A 7,057-nucleotide genomic window follows, 5' to 3' on the forward strand; every position below is an offset into this window, starting at 1 on the left:
TTTTTCAATATTGGCTGATTTCATTAAAACTTTGAACGTGTGTTCTCATCGGTACCGTGGTGACATGTGCCAAATTGTACAGCCGTAAGACACGTAGCGTTTTAATAAAATCGCCTTCAAAAACTGGTAGCCGATTCTGGAACCTCACTTGCAAACTTGGATCACCATGCGTATGTGACGTAAGGCTTTCTTGAAAAGCCCGCGTTACCCGAGCTTTCTTCTACGAGGCGACGACTACGCAAACATAGTTCCGTTTTGTCATCAGAATGTTAGTTGTCGTTGCCCTCTATTCAGTCCATTATTACTTTAACTATTGACTTGACGTGGTGCATTGGCGTATGACTGGGTTGTTCTCAAATAAATATATTGCGTTATTTCTGGAGCCTCTTACACGAGTGGTGGCAAAAACGACACAGGGAACTTGTGAGCCATTACACGGTTTTCCTTGCAATGACAAGGAAGCGAGCTGCCAGTTGCTTTAGTGTCTCCGCCATCACGAAAATGTAGAAAAATTTCAAACATCTTAGAACCACTGACAAGAACACTGACGTGGCCCCGCCGTGGTGGTACTTCGCCGCGGTGGGGCCGCGGCTAAGGTTATCGGCTGCTGACCCGCGGGTCGAGAGATTGAATCCCAGCTGCAACGGCTGCATTTTCGATGGAGGCAGAAATGTTCTAGGCCCGTATGCTCAGGTTTGGGTGCACGTTAAAGAACCTCAGGAGGTCAGAATTTCCGGAGCTCTCCACTATGGCGTCTGTCATAATCACATGGTGGTTTTGGGGCCATTAAACCCCCATATCATACCAAGAACACTGACGTGGTGCAACCATATTACAAGCGTATGCACAGATGCACCCAGGCAACTGCGGTTATACCTAAGAAGAAACAAACCAACCGCACACGAGACCAAATTATTGTCATACAACGTTTAAATTAGATTGAAAGTTCAATATGCGTGGTTGTTTTTGCCATACAATGTCAAAAAAATGTTGGCTTGGTTGAAAAATTTGGATGGAAAGCTGTCAAAATTATTTTCTGCGGATCATATGACTGCAAAACGTATGTTTAAAACGCATGTTTTAAAACTCAGAGACATCCAAACACTACAATGTCATAGGAAAATCAATCGGTTAACATTTTAACATGAAAATTTTTTTCGGGTAAAATTACAAGTGTGCACAACTCTGTCAAACTTTTATCTTCATAAAAAACAAGCCATAACCATGAATATTTATCGAATGATATTCTGGTTTCACTGTTTTTCAAAATGCATTTGTTTCTGGAGGACGTTTGCTCGCCTGAATACCATACCAAGTGTTTTTCAGTCCGAGGCTATTCAAAAACATTTTGAATTTTTTTGTTTGCTTCTGTACTGTGGTGTCTGATGCACTCACATGGCCTGTGCAGACCATGCCCGAGCGAATCACTTGGAGACACTTGTGTGTCTTGTTCACTGATCATGTGCCGTAACGCTGTTGTTCAAGTGGTCTTTCATTCATGCGATCAAGTGCAGTAACACTGTGCAACTTTGTATTCTAGCACGACATCGTTAAAGAGCTCCCTTTGCAGAACTGCTGGGATCAGCGTCGTTTTATCTTTGCGAAAAATCTTCATCTTTTCTGTGACAGAACAATTGAGAAAGATGCTAGTAAAATGAATATAGAAAATTTCGAGTCGGGATTGAAGCCATGCATGCCGTTTTACTTGGCAAGCAGGTGTTCTACTATACAACCACGCTTGGTTCTCAACCTGAAAACTTTCTCTGTTTAGAAATGCAGCGAAAATAACGTCATCCTTCACAACGACACGCGTCCTGTATACAGGATCACAAGAAAACATTTAATGCCACAATAATTTTGCGTAGTACAAGCGTAAATTGCGATCAGGCGTCACAAAATGTGATTATAATGACATCTACTTTGTTGACAGGCAGCCACTTATAATCGTCGAATTATTATTTCACCTTTCTTTTTCTCTATCAACAAAGTGCGTTGGTCATGGTCACTAAATAACGGCTATTGTATTTTGATTGCTTCTGTGCAGGAAGCAGTGGCCGCAAACCTCATAATTCTGCTGACTGGGTGCCTTGGACATGGATGTCCATGATGAACTCTTGTGCCTCACGCCCGTCGGATTATTCACCGTGGAGCGACAACTTCCGAGGCTGCTGCTCCACCAAACACCATGTTCGGGCTGCTCCAAGAAAAGTGGAATAGTATTCGTGGCATAAGTACGCCAGCTTGCTTGTAAATAGACCATGTGCCATTGTTTTCAGTTAGTAAAAAAAGGTGCATTTCACGCCACTTTACGCCCATTAATGTCCGCGTGTGGCTGTCATGGCTAAAACCATTTGTTTCTTTTCCTGTATGAGTTCGGTTCTATGCTTCTGCTTGTATGTAGTTACATTCAGTTTAAAGACTTTGAACTAGTTCAATTGCTCAAGGATTTCAAGCTCTGTACTTTTGAAGTTGCACAAAGCTCCAAGACTGTATTACCATTTCGATGAAAACCGGTCCAGAAAACACTCTTCCTTGCCTTATAGTGGCAAATTAGCATGCCCCTTTTGTGAAATAGTGTTATGAAAAAAAATGTGCGTGTGAATAACATATCTCAACTAAGTGCATGGCTACGCAGCCACAAGAGAAAGAGGGCAAAACCGCAGCACTGGTATGCAACTGAATATTTATTTTATTTGTAGTAAATATTCTGAATTTTAATTAATATTCAGTTGTGAGTTAGCGCTGCGGTTTGTCTCTTTTTGTGTCCGCGTAATCGTGCTCTGAGTTAAAATATGTTCAAGTAATGTTACCTACTGGCCTAGCTTTCAGTGCTACTGCTGTGTGTAAAAGTAAGACACAGTTCATTTGCAAACTTTTCGGTCGTTATTTTTTATATCGCATCAACCACTGCCTTCAAACTGATAGCATATCAGTAGTTTTGGTCAAGTCAAGCGTCTGTTCATTGTTGAGTATATCTCGAATTTATTAAGTGCGCGGCTGAGACTTAGACAAGCCTTGATATAAAAAAAATTATGTTTCTTTACGAGAATTGACGCAAAATGTTCGCGAAAGGCTGTTTCTATATAAAAAAGATGCCTTAATAACAGTCACACTGTAGGCATTGTTTAAAAAAAGTCCTTGTCATTTCGTACTTACAGAAGCAAGAAATACGTTCTGCGAAAATCTGTGCAGCTGGATAGCCAAATAAATAGCAAGACGCAGCATATCATGTCGCGTGTCACAATTACCTCATATCTTGCTGCCTGCATCACCTCGGCAACAACAGCCTTCAGCGTTCCTCCCACTGATCCTGCGTTCTTAATGGCTGCGTTTATTTATTGTCAATTTGTAGTTATTTCCACCAGGTTAGCACGAGTCACTACTGTCTCCCAATCCTGGACATGATGGGACGCAGAGCCGTGCCAGTCACAGGAATACTTCAATGCAGTTCAGGAAGAGTGAACCGGAAAGGCCGTTATGTTGACTCTGTAGCGGCTGAGTGCGACGAATACGCATGTACTGGCGTGCTTGAGAAGATGGTAACTGGATTTTGTATCGATGAGCTATGATTGTGTCCGTGCCAGTTACTCGTGTCTCTGCTTATCGTGCTAGTGAACGGAACCTCGAAGCGTATACTCTCGAAGGTATTCGGTGTACGCGGTGCATTTATTCATGTTTTGTCATTCCTCCGGTGCTGACAAATATGCAGAATTAATTTCATAAAGCGAATAGCTCTCACATTCATTTTGAGGCAGTAACGCCTGGTAAGAAATATGTGCTGTTGTTTTGTTATCACGCCTTGCACAAGCCATTATTTCATCCTATATTGTGTTTTCTGGATACACAAACCAAATATTAATAATAATATTATTATTACTAATTTTATTATAGTAATCCAATAATAATAATTGACTTAACGAGCTGTAAGCTATTACAGTTACAAATGAATAGGCAATTGAAAGCGCCACTGCAAGCCACAGACCGTCCAGCGAAGTACTGACACGTCGTAACAGGCTGTGCGGGATACATAGCTGGAGGACCGGATCCAAAGTATGCAGCCGTGCACTTGTGACTGTCAGTGAATGCTATGAATCCAACGTTCGACGATGGGATAGCACACGGAGTTCGTTTACGGTGTCGGATCTTGAAGGGGGAATGGGGACACTGCTGAGAGGGCGGATGGGGCCCTTTGTCCGCTTGGTCATTCCCCTGAAAGTCCCAGTAATTAGGCAGCCACAGAAATAATAATTTGTGCCCTAACCGCTTATACCTTCAGAGTACCATCAAAGTGTCTGACATCTTGCTCAAACGCCTGCATTTGTGTTTTTAATGAAGGGGGCCACCATCTTTGGGGTTTTGGGGCTTTCCTTCAAAGAGATAAGCTGTGCCAGTTTAACTTGAGTAAGTCCACCTATCACAGATTTTCAACACAGGTTCCATCGCAATCATTGTTGTCTGACAAAAAAAATGCAAAACTCTATTGAGCATGTTCAGATGGTGTGTACATACTACAGGTAAAAAGTTGGCACAGTACTTCAGGACAGTCCGCGGCGTTCCTGCAATTACAAGAGAATACTTTTGTGATAAAGGGGTTTTCTCGATGACAAGCATAAATCACGACGCTGTTGATTGCTTTCTCATTACTCCGAAAGCATACACGTTATGCTGTATGGTGACGGTAGCCAATTATTGAAATAAGTTCGAAGGTTATTCTTCTATTGGATTCCACAGAGAGTTTATGGGCAGTTTCGCAGCCACTGACTAACCTACTTTTCTTTCATCTTCTGTAAATTTTAATCTTGGACTTCTCAGCGCAAAAACTTCCTCAACTAACACAAGAGACGAGGACGAGCCCAGACTCTCAACTAATTTATTACAACTACGACACACATATATATGTTACGAAAAAGACGATAAGATCACTTGCTTAAGCAGAAACAAAAAAAAAAAACACTGATAATCAAAAAGTAAAAACATACCCAAGAAACCACGTGCTCACAAAGGAGCCTTACGTGCCGAGTTCAAAAACGTATTTTCTCTTTCGGATAACGCTATTGATGGTTTGCTTATTCAGCTGCCTCTAACGATTGCTGCAGCTTTGATTACAAGTCTTGCGCCTTCGTTAGAGTGGGACTCGAAAACCCTTGTCATTTCGAACAATGGCTGGCACTTACATTCGGAACAATGAGTGGCCAAAAAACTGTCTCGGACCTTCAATCGAAGCTGCAGCAATCGCTCGAAACAGCTGCATCAGCAAACCATCAATAGCGTTATCTGAAAAAGTATTGGCGTTTTTGAATTCGGCACGTGAGGGTACGGTGTGAGTACGTGGTTTCTTGCAGTCTTTTTTTTTTACTTTTTTGGTTTTGTGTGTTTTTCGCTTTTTTTCGTTTCTGCTCAAGCAAGTGACTTTATCGTCTTTTTTATAACTTATATATGTGCGTCGTAGTAGTATTAAAGTATTTGAAAGTCTGCGTTCGCCCTCATCTCTTGTGATACTTGTCGGAAGTGTTTGCGCTAAAAAGTTTGATTGATTGATTGATTGATTGATTGATTGATTGATATGTGGGGTTTAACGTCCCAAAACCACTATATGATTATGAGAGACGCCGTAGTGGAGGGCTCCGGAAATTTAGACCACCTGGGGTTCTTTAACGTGCACCCAAATCCGAGCACACGGGCCTACAACATTTCCGCCTCCATCGGAAATGCAGCCGCCGCAGCTGGGATTCGAACCCGCGCCCTGAGGGTCAGCAGCCGAGTACCCTAGCCACTAGACCACCGCGGCGGGCCGCTGAGAAGTTTAATAATGGATTACCAACTAGCCCGATCCCACACTTTAATCTTGGAGCTTGATAGTTTATCTTCAAGTTTTCTGAAAAGACTGAAATACGAACAACTGATGCGCTGTTTCGCTTATCCACAGGTTTCTAATCATTATATCACTCTGCGTAATGCTTCTGCCAAGTTTTGTTTGCGAAGCACAGAAGATAGGGATTCGCTTTTTTTTTTTGCATGTGATTCATCTTTTTGTGAGAGCAGTATTAGAGAAATTGTGAGCAAAAAACAGGACAAGAAATCATCTAGCATTCTTCTTACAAGCCAAATTTTTACTTTAATTTTTTTTACACTGGGCATATCAACGGAGGTGAAAGTCCTAAAGGACCGTGTACTTGGCTCAATGTTGAGAAAGCTCAGGTGGCCGCAAATTTCGGGAGCCTTTCAATACAGCGTGGCAATTATTATTTTCTAAGTATGCCGCATTTCATGATATAGCTTTATCAGCAATGCATGGTTGTGGGCTGTGGACGTTATGCTCATGAGAAAAACCTGCGTAGGACCTCAGAAAATGGCAGCTAATAGATGGTGTTGCACACAAGCAAACACGGAAAAATAGTTAAATTTCCGTTTATTGTGTTTTTCTCGAATTAAACAACGAGATAGTACGCTATAGCAAAGTTGGCAATGGAGGGTCAAATTGACGAAAAGTGTAGCCTACGTTTGTTATGAATTTCCTGCCACACAATTTAGCTTTCGCAGGAACATTCACTGCCTCCATAAAGTTATGATTTTTATATTATCGTGAGTGATGTCACTTTCCTGTTACACATAGCCACAAGTTACATTTTTTACTATAAAGACCGCATCTTCCACGTTCTGTAAATATTTTATGTTGACATAAAGCTGAAAGCCTGTCACAATTTGTGTCATCGTGTGGTTGTCTTTATGAATGTTTGCTCATGGGAGACTGTGGGAGTCAAACAAGTCCTTGTTCTTCAAATAAAGTATTATTATTTCAGTGTACTTTGCCTGAACTGTCTGCTTCCATGTACACATTTGCGCCAAAATGTGTTTGAGTGGAGCTCGTAGTCAAAGGAAGGACCTGCATGTTAATCATTAGGTTCGCAACATCTGTAGCGCTTTCCTTCAATGAAAAATTTGAATGTATGTTACTTGCGCACAAAGCTGCGTTACATAGATGAAGCCAGAATTCGTAGAAAAGGTGAATCATAATATTACGTAACAAAGAAACAAGCGCAGTCAAAACAAGCGCGAA

General features: G+C 41.6%; 1 protein-coding gene across 1 annotated transcript in view; it reads left to right on the forward strand.

The window, feature by feature from the left end:
• LOC119168173 (achaete-scute homolog 1) overlaps positions 1-3,224 on the forward strand; it is an 87,871-nt gene extending 84,647 nt beyond the window's left edge. The window contains exon 2 of the mRNA XM_037419577.2: positions 2,045-3,224. The gene's annotated coding sequence lies outside the window, so the exon portion shown is untranslated. The remainder of the gene's footprint in view (positions 1-2,044) is intronic.
• The last annotated feature ends 3,833 nt before the right edge of the window (positions 3,225-7,057 follow it).

The sequence above is a fragment of the Rhipicephalus microplus genome, unplaced genomic scaffold, assembly GCF_043290135.1.
Source record: "Rhipicephalus microplus isolate Deutch F79 unplaced genomic scaffold, USDA_Rmic scaffold_12, whole genome shotgun sequence".
Lineage (NCBI taxonomy): Eukaryota > Metazoa > Arthropoda > Arachnida > Ixodida > Ixodidae > Rhipicephalus > Rhipicephalus microplus.